The sequence below is a fragment of the Octopus bimaculoides genome, chromosome 5 (genome assembly GCF_046866305.1).
Source record: "Octopus bimaculoides isolate indiv1 chromosome 5, ASM4686630v1, whole genome shotgun sequence".
Lineage (NCBI taxonomy): Eukaryota > Metazoa > Mollusca > Cephalopoda > Octopoda > Octopodidae > Octopus > Octopus bimaculoides.
Genome location: NC_142932.1, coordinates 62,915,307 through 62,921,466, shown reverse-complemented (window position 1 = coordinate 62,921,466; position 6,160 = coordinate 62,915,307).

Below are 6,160 nucleotides of genomic sequence, written 5' to 3'. Positions count from 1 at the left end.
TAACTTCCAGGAAAATGAATATTTTTTCATGAAATTTTGTACAAATGTACCTTGATGTATGTACATTTCAAGCATGTAGGAATTTTGAAGGAAACAACTGCAGGTTATTTTTGAGAAGTGTTCCCCACTCGGTGGTGTTTCGGAGCAAGTCGTCCATATTTGTTTCATTTTTCTCTATTATGTGTTTATGTGCATCCTTAGATTTCTAATGAAGCAATAGGCAGTGAAGAGAAGCAGTCATAAGAAAACTTTTAACTACCCCTATTCCTTTCTCTCCCCTCTCTCGCTCTCTCAAAAGCATACACGTGCAAATACACAATCATTCAGTAAAATATAACTCATGTTCGTCAATATTTTGTAAATTTACCAAGATTTTCACTAGGGTGTTAGGGTTAGGGTTTTAGGGTCAGGGTTAGGGTTTAGGATTAATGTTACGGTTACGGTTTTTAGGGTCAGGGTTAGGGTTAGGGTTAGGGTTAGGGTTTAGGGTTAGTGTTAGGATTAGGGTTGGGTAATCATGCGGGTGTTAATCTGAAAAATTACAGATATGTGAAAAGTACCGACACTACCATCTATTATAACTTTTGTTGTTCTGTTTAATGTATACATAGATTATGCCTCCAAAGAAGAGAGTTTGCTGGGGAAAGACAGCAACCGGTTTAAAATGACAGCAACAGACTGCAGTAATGCACCACATTCCAGAAGCTATTTTGAACATAATGCAAAATGGTGCATCAACATCTTCTGCCCAATCTGATAGAATTCTGGCAAAACTGTGTAGCAACAGATCGCCAGCTATTGCTTCATCAGAAATTGCCATCCTACCTCCTGCTAAAAGGGATTACCCTGCTATGTATAATCAGGGCAGCGCAAAAAGTTGTTTTGCACAAGCATTTCTATAGCCAATTACACGGATGAAATTTACGTATGCTTAATAATTTTATGCAAAACAGCCTTCAGACTTTCCCTATTAATTTCATCGTCTTTTGAATTATGAACATATTTACATCATAAGGGTTTTTTCGTTGTAAGGCTTTCTTTTTTAGTTGATTTTCAGCTAGCAAGACTTATCGTAGATGGCATAAGTCACACCCGGACAAGGTCGGGTTATACTGCTAGTATATATATATATATATATATATATATATATATATATATATATATATATATATATATATATATATATATATATATATATATGCGTGTGTGTGTGTGTGTGTGTGTGTGTGTGTGTGTGTGTGTGTGTGTGTGTGTATGTATATATATATATATCATCATCATCATCGTTTAACGTCCGCTTTCCATGCTAGCATGGGTTGGACGATTTGACTGAGGACTGGTGCAGCCCGAAGGCTACACCAGGCTCCAATCTGATTTGGCAGAGTTTCTACAGCTGGATGCCCTTCCTAATGCCAACCACTCCGAGAGTGTAGTAGGTACTTTTACATGTCACCCGCACGAAGTTCAATCAGGCGATACTGGCAACGGCCACGCTCAAAATGGTGTATTTTATGTGCCACCCGCACAAGAGCCAGTCCAGGGGTACTGGCAACGATCTCGCTCGAATGTCCTTACACATGCTGCGGGCACAAGTGCCAGAAAGGCGACGCTGGGCACAGGTGCCATCCCGATTTCGCTTTCGCTTGCCCCAATAAGTCTTCGCAAGCTGAGTTTCGTGTCCAATGAAGGAGACGGCGTTGGCATGGGTGCCAGTCGTCGAATTTAGTTCGATTTCGATTTCACTTACCTCAACAGGTATTCGCAAGCAGAGTCTAGTGTCCAATGAAGGGAAGGTACGCATAAGTGGGCTGGCTACACCCCTGGCAGAGGCCTTGGATTTAGGTCTCACTTGGCCTGCCGGGTCTTCTCACGCACAGCATATTTCCAAAGGTCTCGGTCAGAAGTCATTGCCTCGGTGAGGCCCAGTGTTCGAAGGTCTTTCCTCACCACCTCATCCCAGGTCTTCCTTGGCCTACCTCGTCCACAGGTTCCCTCCACTGCAAGGGTGTGGTACTTTTTCACACAGCTATCCTCATCCATTCTCGCCACATGACCATACCAACGCAATCGTCTCTCTTGCAAACCACAACTGATGCTTCTTAGGTTCAACTTTTCTCTCAAGGTACTTACACTCTGTCTAGTATGCACACTGACGTTACACATCCATCGGAGGATACTGGCTTCATTTCTTGCAAGCCTACGCATGTCTTCGGCAGTCACAGCCCATGTTTCACTGCCATGAAGCATGGCTGTTCGTACACATGCATCATACAGTCTGCCTTTTACTCTGAGCGAGAGGCCCTTTGTCACCAGCAGATATAAGAACTCTCGGAACTTTGCCCAGGCTATTCTTATTCTAGCAGCTACACTTTCAGCGCACCCTCCCCCACTACTAACTTAGTCACCTAGATATCGGAAGCTATCAACCACTTCTAGTTTTTCTCCCTAGAATGTGACAGAAGTTGTTTTCTGCATATTTACAGTGTTTCCAGCTCCTGAACATCTGCCACATACAAAAACTAACTTCCTCGTTAACCTTCCTTTGATATTGCTGCACCTCCTATGTGTCCATAGCTTGCACTGGGTGCATCTTATAGAGTTTCTACCTACGCCTTTGCTACAGATCGAGCAGGGCCATCTACCTGAAGGTGTTTGTGATTTTTCTACCTTCATACTTATTAGGACTTTGGTTTTAACTAGGTTGATTCTAAGGCCCTTCGATTCTAGTCCTTGCTTCCACACCTGAAACTTCTGTTCTAGTTCTGATAGTGACTCCGCAATTAGGGCAAGGTCATCAGCATAGAGGAGCTTCCAGGGACATCCTGTCTTGAATTCCTCTGTTATAGCCTGGAGGACTATGATAAAAAGAAGGGGGCTGAGGAGAGAACCTTGGTGGACCCCTACCTCTACCCGGAGTTCTTCACTGTACTCATTGCCAACCCTCACCTTACTAACAGCGTCTCTGTACATGGCTCACACAGCTCTCACTAACCATTCCTCTATCCCTAGTTTCCTCATTGCCTACCAGATGAAGGATCGGGGGACCCTGTCAAAGGCTTTCTCCATGTCAACAAAAGCCAGGTACAGAGGTTTATTCTTGGCTAGGTATTTCTCCTGAAGCTGTCTTATCAGAAATATAGCATCAGTGGTGCTTTTACCTGGCACGAACCCAAACTGCATCTCATCTAAATTGACCCGCTCCCTGAGTAGTTGGGCTATGACCCTCTCCGTGACTTTCATTACCTAATCTAACAACTTGATACCCCTGTAATTATTTGTATCTAAAGCGTCACCTTTACCTTTGTAGCAGTTGACTATGGTGCTGCTACACCAGTTATTGGGTATGACTTCTTCGTGTATCACCTGGTTAACAATACGGGTGACTAGGCTATAGCCGACACTGCCAGATATTTTGAGCATCTCTGCAGTGATTCCTGATGGGCCGGGGCCTTCCCTGTCTTCATACTCTTAATTGCTTTATCTACCATGTTACTGTCAACTCAGATAGCTGGTCCCTTAGTTGGGTCGACATTCGGCAGACTCTCTTTCTCCCATTCATTCTCTTTATTGAGCAATCTTTCGTAGTGGCGTCTCCAAACCTCTTTCTTTGCAGCCTCGTTTAGTGCAAGCGTACCATCATCCATGCGAACACATTTCTCTCCCACGACATCACGATTCTCTCTCACACACTGTCTTGCAACACGAAATACCTCAAGTCTTTGGTCCTCATGGCGCAGAACATTGGCAAACTTTTTCTTATCTTCCTCCCCTCTGGCTAAATAAATCTGTCGCCTAGCTTCCCTTCTGGCAGTCTGATACAATTCCCTGCTACCACCGTTCTTCCAGTCCTTCCAGGCCTGTTTCTTTTCCCTAATTGCCCTGTCGACAATATTGTTCCACCACCATGTTATTTTCAGTCGAGAGGGGACTTTACCCCATCCACAGATCTGGTCAGTGGCCCTCAGCAGGTGGTCGCGTAGAAACGTCTAATTGTCTTCTACATTGTGTGAAGCTACATCCCCCTCTATTTCGTCAAAGGCTTCGAGTAATACGTCTCTAAATCTCTGTCCATTCGCAGGACCTTTGAGCTTCCAAACCCTTCTCCAAGCTGGTCGTCTTCTAGGCAACCACTTAGCCCTGATCCTGAAGTCACTAACTACTAGTCTATGTTGTGGGGTGCATTCTTCGCCTGGGAAGGTTTTGGCATTTATAAGCAGCCATCTTTCCCTTTTCCTGGCAAGGATGTAGTCAATTTGGCTAGTGTGTCAGCCTGAACGGTAGGTGACTAGGTGACTGGCAAGCTTCCTGAAGTTAGTATTGCAGACCATAAGATCATTTGCATCATCAGAGAACTCCAGCAGCCTGGTTCTCTCCTCGTTGCGGGAACCAAACCATAGCCTCCATGTACGCCATAGAAACCCCCTGAATGTTATCCAACATGACCATTGAAGTCACCAGCCACAAAGAGAAGGTCCCTGTCATTCGTCGATGAGGTAGTCTGCAGGAGGGAGTCATAAAATTGGTCTTTCTGTCCGTCGGGTAGCCCAGGCTGAGGGGCATAGGCCGAGATAATGGTTGCTAACCCATGGTGAAGGACTAATCTAATCTTAAGTATTCTATCGCATACTCTAACTACCTCGATTACCTTATCCACCCATTTCTCTGCAAGAAGTATACCCACGCCCCAGACCCCGTCTGTGTTCCTTGCCCAGAAAATCTTGTACCTGTGTTCTTTGCCCGTGAGGAACCTAGCGGAACCACCTCTCCACCTTACTTCTTGGAGGCAGCAGATATCGACATGTCTCCGTTCAATCATCTCAACAATCTCACCAGACTTACCTTTCAGTGTGCCGATGTTGAGTGTGCCAACCCTGAGGGTGTGGGAGGTATGGTCCCGTGAGACCCTGGGGCGGGGAACAGCAGCGTCATGTACCTGAAAAGAAAGCTCGCAGTTTGCAGAATTCATAAACAATCAGCAGCAATCATTTCAGCCTGCATCTACTACACTATCGTATTTTGCACCAAATGATTGCTTCCTTACATAGGAGAAAACCCTAAGTGGGGTGGGGGAATGGCGTAGGGTCTTTAGAAGTGTCCATGGGAGACAATTAAGAACTTCCGGTACTGGTGTAGAGGATAGGGACTTCTGGTACTGGGGGTGGGGTGGGAGGGCGTTTGCACCAAGGCCAAGGTCATTGCTGCAGAGGTATTTCGGTCGCACGCGCTATAGTTTTATAGACCGGGTGGACGAAGCGAGGGGTCAATGCAAATAGGTAGGAGAAAAGAAGAGAGATTGCGAGTGAGGGGCATCGAGAGAGAAAGAGAAAAGCAGATATCGAAAGAGACAGAGGGGGGGTTATGCCAGCACGCGGGAGAATAGAGAGGTAGGTTTGGGGTTTTCTGTCGCATAGATACATAAAATATTGAATGGTATAGAATTTTGCGAAATAAGGGTTTTCGGCCAGCTAAAGTCTAAGACAAAGTTATAGAGATAGGTGACTATGTGAGGAAATTAAAACTGAAAAACTTGAATAAATGAATGAGTTTGGCGACATCGTTAGGGACTACAGAAAATGAATTTGAGCACTTAAGATATTACGAATCAGGGCAAAAATACACAGAAAAGTACAATACAGGCGAGAAAGACAGAACTTATCTGTACATGCTTCTATGGTCGTTGTTCTATGAACGAGTGAGGAGTTCGTTGCTCACGCTATAGTTTTATAGGCCTGGTGGACGAGCAAGGGGTCAATGCAAATAGGTAGGAGAAGAGAAGAGAGATTGCGAGTGAGGGGGATCGAGAGAGACAGAGAAAAGCAGATATCGAAAGAGACAAAGGGGGCGTTATGCCAGCATCAGGGAGAATAGAGAGGTAGGTTTGGGGCTTTCTGTTGCATAGACAAATAAAATATTCAATGGTATAGAATTTTGCGAAATAAGGGTTTTCGGCCAGCTAAAGTCTAAGACAGAATTATAGAGATAGGTGACTATGTGAGGAAATTAAAACTGAAAAACTTGAATAAATGAATGACTTTGGCGACATCATTAGGGACTACTGAAAATGTATATATGTATATATATATGTATATATATGTATATATGTATATGTATATATATATATATGTATATACATAATTTTCTAGTAAATTTTGTAATCGTT